At 37.8% G+C, this 9,057-nt stretch overlaps 1 long non-coding RNA gene across 1 annotated transcript in view; it reads left to right on the forward strand.

Moving 5' to 3' along the window:
- LOC116533173 overlaps positions 1 to 8,227 on the forward strand; it is a 61,967-nt gene extending 53,740 nt beyond the window's left edge. Inside the window, exons 2-3 of the long non-coding RNA XR_004261126.1 lie at positions 3,950 to 4,053; positions 7,750 to 8,227. This is a non-coding gene — a long non-coding RNA (uncharacterized LOC116533173). The remainder of the gene's footprint in view (positions 1 to 3,949; positions 4,054 to 7,749) is intronic.
- Positions 8,228 to 9,057: the final 830 nt, after the last annotated feature.

The raw sequence follows: 9,057 nt of genomic DNA on the forward strand, positions 1-9,057 counted from the left end.
CCTGAGTCGCTGGGATTACAGGCACGCACCACCATGCCCAGCTAATTTTTTGTATTTTTAGTAGAGACGGGGTTTCACCATGTTGACCAGGATGGTCTCGATCTCTTGACCTCGTGATCCACCCGCCTCGGCCTCCCAAAGTGCTGGGATTACAGGCTTGAGCCACCGCGCCCAGCCAAAGATGACTTTTTAAAAGATCACTTTTGAGGTCCCAGTAAAACTGAGAGAAAGGTACAGAGATATCCCACACAGTCCGTGCCTCCACACATGCAGAGCCTCCCCCACGATCAACAATCTCCGCTAGAGTGGTAGACTTGTTATAACTGATGAACCTACATTAATACATATTATCACTTCAAGTCTGTGGTTTGCGTGAAGGCTCACTCTTGGTATTGTACTTTCTATGGGTTTCGACAAATGTGTAATAATATGCATTAACCATTATAGTATCATACAGGGTAATTTCATGGTCCTAAAAAGTTATTTGTGCTTCCCCATTTATCTCTAACTTACCCCTGACCTTTGGCAACCACTGATAATTTTTTTGTTGTTGTTGTTGTTGAGACGGAGTCTCACCTTGTCACCAGGCTGGAGTGCAGTGGTGCAATCTTGGCTCACTGCAACCTCTGCATCCCGGGTTCAAGTGATTCTCCTGCCTCAGTCTCCCCAGTAGCTGGTACTATAGGCGTGTGCCACCACGCCCAGATAATTTTTGTATTTTTAGTAGAGACAGGGTTTCGCCATTTGTCCAAGATGGTCTCAATCTCTTGACCTCGTGATCCACCTGTCTCAGCCTCCAAAGTGCTGGGATTACAGGTGTGAGCCACCAGGCCCAGCTGCAACTACTGATCTTTTTACTGTCTCCATAGCTTTTCCTTTGCCAGAAGATTATATAGTGGAATCATACAGTATGTAGCCTTTTCAGATGCGCTTCTTTTACTTGTAATATGCATTTAAATGTCTTCCATCTTCTCATGTCTCAATAGCTTATTTATCTTTTTAGTACTGAATAATATTCCACTGCTTAGATGTAGCATAGTTTATTTATACATTTGTCTATAGAAGAATATATTGGTTGTTTGCAAATTACGGCGATTAGGATTCAAGCTACCATAAACACGCAGATTTTGGTAGGGACATAAGTTTTCCACTGCTTTGGGTAAAAACCAAAGTGCTATTATTGGATTTTCAAGTAAGTTTTTAGTATTATTGTCAAATTTTAGAAAAGCTATATAGGACCTCTGCACATATACAATTATTTTACTTAAAACGGTCAGTGCAACTGCATGTGGAAAATAGTGGGAATCCTTCTTAGCGAAAATGTAATATTTGACATTCTTATCTTGATGAAATCTATAGCTTAGGTTTCAGAAGGTTCCTGGTCCAAGGTGTTGACCTTGTGTGCATTGTTTTAGCTTCTCCCTATGTCAGTTTTTACGTCCTTGCAATGGTCATAGCAATCCCCATCCTTTCTTTCAACCTAGTGATATTGTTGGGAAAACAAATGAGACTGTGTATGTGTGTACTTGCATGCCATGTGTGTGTGTGTTCGTGTCCGTCCTCCTCATTCCACTTTTCCATTTCCTTGTCTTCCTTATTCTCTTTCATCTCCTGTTAATTGTCACCTAGGGTCAGCTAGAATACCGAGAGCATTGCATATTATGTGGCAACCAAAAGAAAATGGCATGAGTGTATGAATGTGTTTTGTATGTGTGTGTATTTGTGTATGTGTTTGAAAGAGACAGAGGAAGACACACACAAAGAGACAGGGGCTGAAATGTTCCCACGTGTCACATGTTTTTGTTGGTTTTTGGGTCTCGCTCTTGTTTGGGCTGGAGTGCAGTGGCATGATCACTACTCACGGCAGCCTTGACCCCACAGGCTCAAGTGACCTTCTCACCTCAGCCTCTGTAGTAGTGAGGTCTACAGGCATGTGCCACCATGTCTGGCTAATTTTTGTATTTTTTGTAGAGATGGGATTTTGCCATGATGCCCAGGCTGGTCTCCAACTCCTGGCCTTGAGCCATCCACCTATCTCAGCCTCCCAAAGTGCTGGGATTACGGGCATGAGCCACTGCACCTGGGCTTTTTGTTGTTTTTTGAATACACTCTTATTTTGATGAGGTTCCTTCAGAGGTTTTTGACCTCCTCTGCCCCTTCTCATTGAGAGATCCGGCTTGTCAGACACATTTTAAAGCTTTTCCATGAGATAATGGCCATAACTTAATTCCACTGCTGGGTACCAGTCAGAGAGACACTTTTGTTCTCCATAGGATGTTGTAAACTAAACTCTACATTTTCATAAGCAATTTTATCTTGACATTTGCATTTTGGCTTCTCTCCTCTCCTCTCTCAGATATGAAGGGTATTTTAATCATAGAACTGAAAACTTAGTCAAGAAAATGTTTCATTTTACACTGGGATTTTTTATTTTTAAGCACCATGTTCTGCTGTGAATTCATTTTCACATCCATGCCAGGCACCTTGTGGATAGGGAAATGTTTTTTGTTGATTTTAGCATTTGTTTTAGTATTTCTTTAGCATTTGTTTCAATTCTTAAAGACATGCTATGTTTTGCTGACCCATTGCAAGGCAAAATAATCCACTGCAAGGTAATTCTGGGTAATTCTGTCTTTTTTTTAAAGAATCGAAAGATGGAAAATAGTAAATAATTTATTAATTAATTTACTTATTGATTCAAAAAGGTTTCATGGTCCATCTGTTATGGGCAAGTCACCATGACAGGCACTGGAGAGATTGCACCAAGTAACACATGGAAATCCTTGCCTCCAAGGCACATAGAATGAAAAAAATGCAAAAGAAAAATCACATGAATAATGCAATTAAGAATTAAAGATAGGTTTCTCTCATAGAAAGACAAACTAAATCAGATGCAGGCATCAGGGAAGACCTCTCAAAGGAGGTGGCAGCGGAACTAAATTATGAAGCATCTGTAGGAATTGTTCAGATAGGGTCATTTCTGGGGCTAAAACCAGTGACATCTTGGTGATGTAAAGTGGCTCATAGCAAAGTTCTTGGGTCACCGCCAGGCACATAGTAGGGATTGAATAAATGTTGGGTTTTGCCTGTTAGTCATCCAAATAGGATCTTTGCTGAATTATTTGATTTTCTAAACCATCTCGTGTTTTGTGGAAATAAATGTCTCCTCTAAATCCACTGGAACGGCTTTGATGGGGTTTTGATTAAGCTGCAGTAGCAATTTTTGTTAAGTAAGTGGAAATAGAAAAGTAATCTCAATTGACTGTTAACCAACAAAGGCCCTAATGATGTTCTTGCAGAAAGTTTGTGATTTGGGTACTGAGAGTGTGCAGTCAGAGTAGCAGAGAAAATGCACCAAGCAGTGGCTAAAGGTTTCAGAGAAAATATGATGAAGGTGAAGTAGAAAACAATAGGGATTTGAGTAAATAAACATAAACACAGTGAGGCAAGTATCCAATCTACCAAAGCTCTGGCGATCTTGCTGCATCAGAAGACTGACAAGTAGACCTCTTTTCTTCCTTTGATAACTTTTTAAAATTGGTAATATATTTAGATAATCCAAGCATCAAACAGTAAAAAATACAGAATTTGTGGCACATGGTGGTGTGTGCCCATAGTCCCAGCAACCTGGGAAGCTGAGCCAGGAGAATCTCTTGATCTCAGGAGTTTCAGGCTTCATTGGGCTATGATGAGGGGTGCAGTGGCCACTGCACTCCAGCCTGGATGACAAAGCAAGACCCTGTCTCTTAAAATATATATATGCATATGTAGTAAAAATCTTGTTTGTACACTGTTCACTCCATTACTAGGGTCCTATTCTAATCTCTGCTACCTTTTAGAGTATCTTTACACAATTGTAATCAATTGCGTGTATACAGGAACATGTTTTTATTTTCCATGTACCCATGTATTCATTTAACAAATATTTATTGAGTGTATACTTTGCCAGGTAATGTTCAGTCCAGCCAAGGGAGCCAAGATAATGAACAAAACAGAAGTTCCCACCCTCCCTGACATTCATTTTAGCAGATGGTGACAGATGATAATAGGTAAGTAAAGTATAGTGTGGTAGGTTGTACAAGCACTAAAGAAAAAAAATGAAGCATAATAATGAGGAAAGAGCATGCTGGAATGGGAAAGCATTTCGCTTTAAAATAGGGGAGTGGTACTTGAGCAAAGACCTGGTGGAGGGGAGGAAGCAAGCCCCACAGAATCTGGGAGGAGATATTCCAGAAATAGAGTATTCCTGATCCCAAATGCAAGCCCCAACATCAGGGAAAGGCTGGAACCTTCTAGGAATCAGAAGAAAGCCAGGGTGGTCAGGGTGAAGTGAGCCAGGGGCAGAGATGAGATTAGGGAGATAGGGAGAGGATAGCATTGGGAAGTAATAGGAAGAATTTTGAGTAGAAGTATTTTAGAATGACCCGATTTTATGATGAAGATGAACTGTAGAAATGGCAGAATCCATTTGACTTGCTACAGATTAGTGAAATGATTCCAGTTAAGTGATGCTGATGATTCGAATCAGGGTGGTCATTATGGAGGTGATGGGATGTGGCTGATTTGTGGAGAAATGTTCTGTAGGCTGAGCAAACAGTATTTGCATGAGAGAAGTGCAAGAAGGAGGGGTGTCCCAGCTGGGAGACTGGAGATGATATTAATGATCTAGGAAAGATTTCAGGAGGAGCAGGATAGGGTATCAATTGATAGAGTTCCATCCCTACGCATGCTAAACGTGGAGTGCTTGTTAGACAACTTAGGAAACATGTCCAGTAGAGAGCCCAAGTTAGGGAGCGAACCTCTTTAAGGATTATAAATTTGGAGGTAATAAGAATATAGACAAAATCTGAAGTCATGACATTGATGAGATCACCCAGGGAATTACTGTAGATAGAAGAAAATGAGGCCAAAAATAGCATCTCAGGATATTCTACAGATCAAAGATTAGCAAGACAAATAGAGAAAGAGAAGGTGACTGAGAGGAAGCCAGTGTGAGACAGAAGAAAATCCAGAAGACAGTGATGGGTGGAAGAATGACCTTTAAGGTACAAAGAATGATGGGCTCTGTCAAAGGTGCTGATTGCTAGATAAGATGAGGACTAGGATTGAATCAATCCGTATAGCTATGATCTGTACAAGAGCATCTTCAGCGGAGCATTGAGGGAAAGTGCTGATTGGACTGAGTTCAAGAGAAAATGAGATGGAGAAATTAGAAACAGCAAGTAGAGACAAATTGTTAAGTTTCGTTTTAGAGGGGGAGCAGAAGAATGGCAGAGTTGTCGGAGGGAGAAGTGGGGTCAAGTGTTTTTTGTTCTGATTTTTTTAATAGAGGAAATAAGGGTCAGTGTCTTAGCTAGTAGTAGACAGGAGAAATGTGAAGTATCCTTATTTCTGTGATAATTTGGCTTTAGCTAGAAGCATCAGAAATTTCCATCCATGGTAACAGGAAGAAAAGCTGAGTCAGGGCTGAGAGCACAGATGGGCAATTTGGTAGAGAAAGAAGTACAGAAGTTTCCCTCATGGTTTTCTCCACCCTCAGCGAAATAGGAGGCAGAGTCATTAGTTGAGAGTGAAAAGTAGGGAGAGGTGTTGGGTTTGATAAAAGGGAAGAAGGTCTGGTATATTTGGGATAGAGATAGTGGGAGGGAAATGAGTAGGGGAATGAGTGATCCCCATGAATTGCTACTGGTCCACTCGAGGGTGGTAGTCAAGGATTGGAAATGTCACCAATAAAGCACTTTCCATTTGCATTTTTATTTAGCCAGTGTCAACTACAGAGTGCAGTCAGTATACAAGGACCAATAGTTAAAGTAATTTTTACAAGCGGTAGCATACTGCAGACATGAATATGATGGTGTTCTTGGTAAGAATGGTAAAATGCAGTTGTTGTCACTTGGGTGGGTGTGTATGCCAGGAGTGTATAGGGATTTCATAGAGGTCACGGTGAAATATTGAGTTTCCAACTATTTTCATTCTTCCTAATCCTTGAAACATGTCTATTAGGTATATTTTAATATCCACTTTAATCACAACTGTTTAAGTCGATCTACTTACAGATTTAGGTTTGCTTACTTATAATTATGCTGTTAGTTTGATTGATCCAAGACATTTGAAAGATTAAGGTTTAAATAGAGAGTAAAGGCCTTTGGAGACAGACCAGGATCAACTATCAGCTCTAACACTTACTTGTAGCATCCTTAAGCAAGCCATTGAGCACCACTTAGTCACCATGAGATCATATATTAAAATAAAATAAGAATACCTTATTTATATGCTTCAGATAAAGTTTCAATTCAGTTATGAATATAAATACTAGGCACATCTATAGGTCTTTACAAAGTTTCCTTCCAGTCCCTCTACCTTAAAAATAAATTACAATATGGAAATAAACTGTTTTTTATTGCTACAATTAATATTTTTACAAATTTTTCAAAATGAATATAAAACAATTTGAAAAATCTGTATTTATGTCTCCCAGAATTCAATATGGTAAATATTTTGATGTTTATCCACATACAAGTAAATAGAAATAAATAAACATAAAAGTGTGTGTCCACATGCATTGTGGACACACACACTCACACTGCATCTGCTTTATTCCACTTAAAATATATCGTGAACCTGTAACTTTTTCTTTTGCTTTTCATATCATTAAAATTTTTCCCCAACGTTACTTCTGATGGATGTTTCAAGCTCATCAGACAGATGTACAGTAATGTGCACTCTAATCCTGTAGGGCTGTTCTTATTCGTTTCAATTTTAATCTAAACTGTGTTAAACAATCCCACTGCTAAATCCTTAGGCATGTCTATACTTTTTTTCCCCTAGGACAAATTTCATGAAGTGAAAATTGCTAGATTAAAAAATGATGTAAATCTTTAAGGGTTGTCATAACTATTGTTATGTTGCCCTCCAGAAGTGTATTTAGACTCCCAGGTCACTCTCCTACATTGGATGTCAATGTCATCGATACCAACTGGGTACTCCTTTCAGTGCTCCTGTGCCCTGCATATTTTAAAGCCTCAAGAACAAATTAGTCTTTACTATTGAATAGGTAGAAAAATTTCAGTTTTTCTTTACATATGGGAGCTTTATCTTAGTTTTGCATTTTTACGTTAACCAATGGTTGTGAATAATTCTTTCTATATAAGAAATTTCAGCCTTCTGGAAAGAATATCCCCAGGAATAAATACTACATATGTTTTTATAGGCCATTAGTGATCAATTGTTTTAGAGATAGTTTAAGATCCTAGATTTAACAGGAGAAACACAAAACTAAAAGAAATAGTGGTATAGAACTCTTGTTACGAATACTACTACTTAGAATGCAACTGTCATTTCCCTGGTCTAACAATGAAAAAAATTTTAAAGTAAAAAGTTTGATTTTTTTGCTTACAATTTATTTCTCTAAAAAATGTTTTATCCCACATATTTGTTCTCTTTCCATATTTCCATTTACAGATATGTGATAATCTTTAAATTTCTTTCTCCTTTAATTCTATGAAATTATATTTTAATTATAAGTCAGTTACTATATTGGGGAATGATTAAATCTTCATCTATCGGTCTTTTGGAAAAAAACTAGATTTCTGGGCGTATACTGGATTTTCCAGACAGATTTTCGTGTTCTCATTGTAACCCTGTTTATTTTCCTCTGGTTGGAAAGGCCATGAGTGTCTCTCTTAATTTACAATGTTGAGTTTCCTTTGCTCTCCCTTGGGTCTCATTTCTCCCAAACAATTCCTTCAGCTGCACATCATTGAGCAAGAGGGACACCATGGATAATGGAAAGATCTATGGCAAGGCTGGCTGGCTGTCCTGTCTAAGGAGGCCGTACTGGACCATCCTGCTCTGCTCATCCAGATGTGTCCACAAATACATCCATAAAACAGTGGCCTGTGGGATCCTATAGGAAAATGATCCAGAAGCAGGGCGGTCAGAAGGAACAAACAGTTGATTTACACAATAAATCTTCTATATTTATGTTTTAAAGACACACAGAGGAAAAACATTTTTAAATTCATGATTTTTTCCCCAGATTTTAACTATTGCAGTCTCTTACTTTCCTGAGCCTTAGGCATCTTCATTATAAACCAAAAGATATAACTTGAGATTTTCCCAGGGTTTATATGCTTCATTCTTGTTAGAATTAGAGACGGGAAATGGCAATTTGTGATGTCTCTTTCGAGCCAAAAACCTTGTAAAAATGTAATGTACTTTCTCTCTCTTCATTTTCTCATTTTTCTGGTCAAAGCTAGAAGAGTAAGATGTCTTTGAAACTATTAAGATAATTTTTAAGACATGATATAATTGTGAATTTTATATAGATATAAAATGAACAGGTGTCAAAGACTTTATTAGCTTATTAATTAATAAGGGAATGTGTAAAATGTTACAATTGGTATAAAAATCAGAGGCATATGTAGGAAATTAGGAATCTGAAATGAATGTACAAATTGATGGTCTATCCACGGGGCAATAATCGGTTGCATTCCACCAGTCACAATTGATTTGCATTTCTATGAACAAGAGACAGATGAGCTAGACAGAATAGTCACTCATTTTTTGCTCTGAGCCCATTTCAACGTCTCAATTGTTTTCCTTACTAAAATATCTATCTCAAATATCCCATTATATATATTTTATAATATATAACATATATCCTATTATGATATATATTATATGTAAGGGATTTCCAAAGGAGTTCTCTATATATGATATATAAATTAATATCCCATTATATATACATTTACATAAAAATATATATATAATGAGACACTAATTTTCAATATATAGAGAACTCCTTTGGAAATCCCTTTCTACAATTACAAGCAATAGAAGTTTTGGCAGAGTTTTAGTTATGGGATGATTAGATATTCTAGCATGTTGAGATTTGTTGGGTTTTCATATAACCAAAATAAAAGTGAGATCCAAGCCCAGGTAGGTTCTGATTTTTAAAAGCCATGTTTCTGTCTCCTCCCAAAAAATGAGTGAAAAAAATGGTGGCTCCGGGTCAGATAAAACCTTTTCACAGTTAAGGGTAAAATAATTAAGTCA

The sequence above is a fragment of the Sapajus apella genome, unplaced genomic scaffold (assembly GCF_009761245.1).
Source record: "Sapajus apella isolate SASKATOON/1434 unplaced genomic scaffold, GSC_monkey_1.0 scaffold80, whole genome shotgun sequence".
NCBI classification, from domain to species: Eukaryota; Metazoa; Chordata; class Mammalia; order Primates; family Cebidae; genus Sapajus; species Sapajus apella.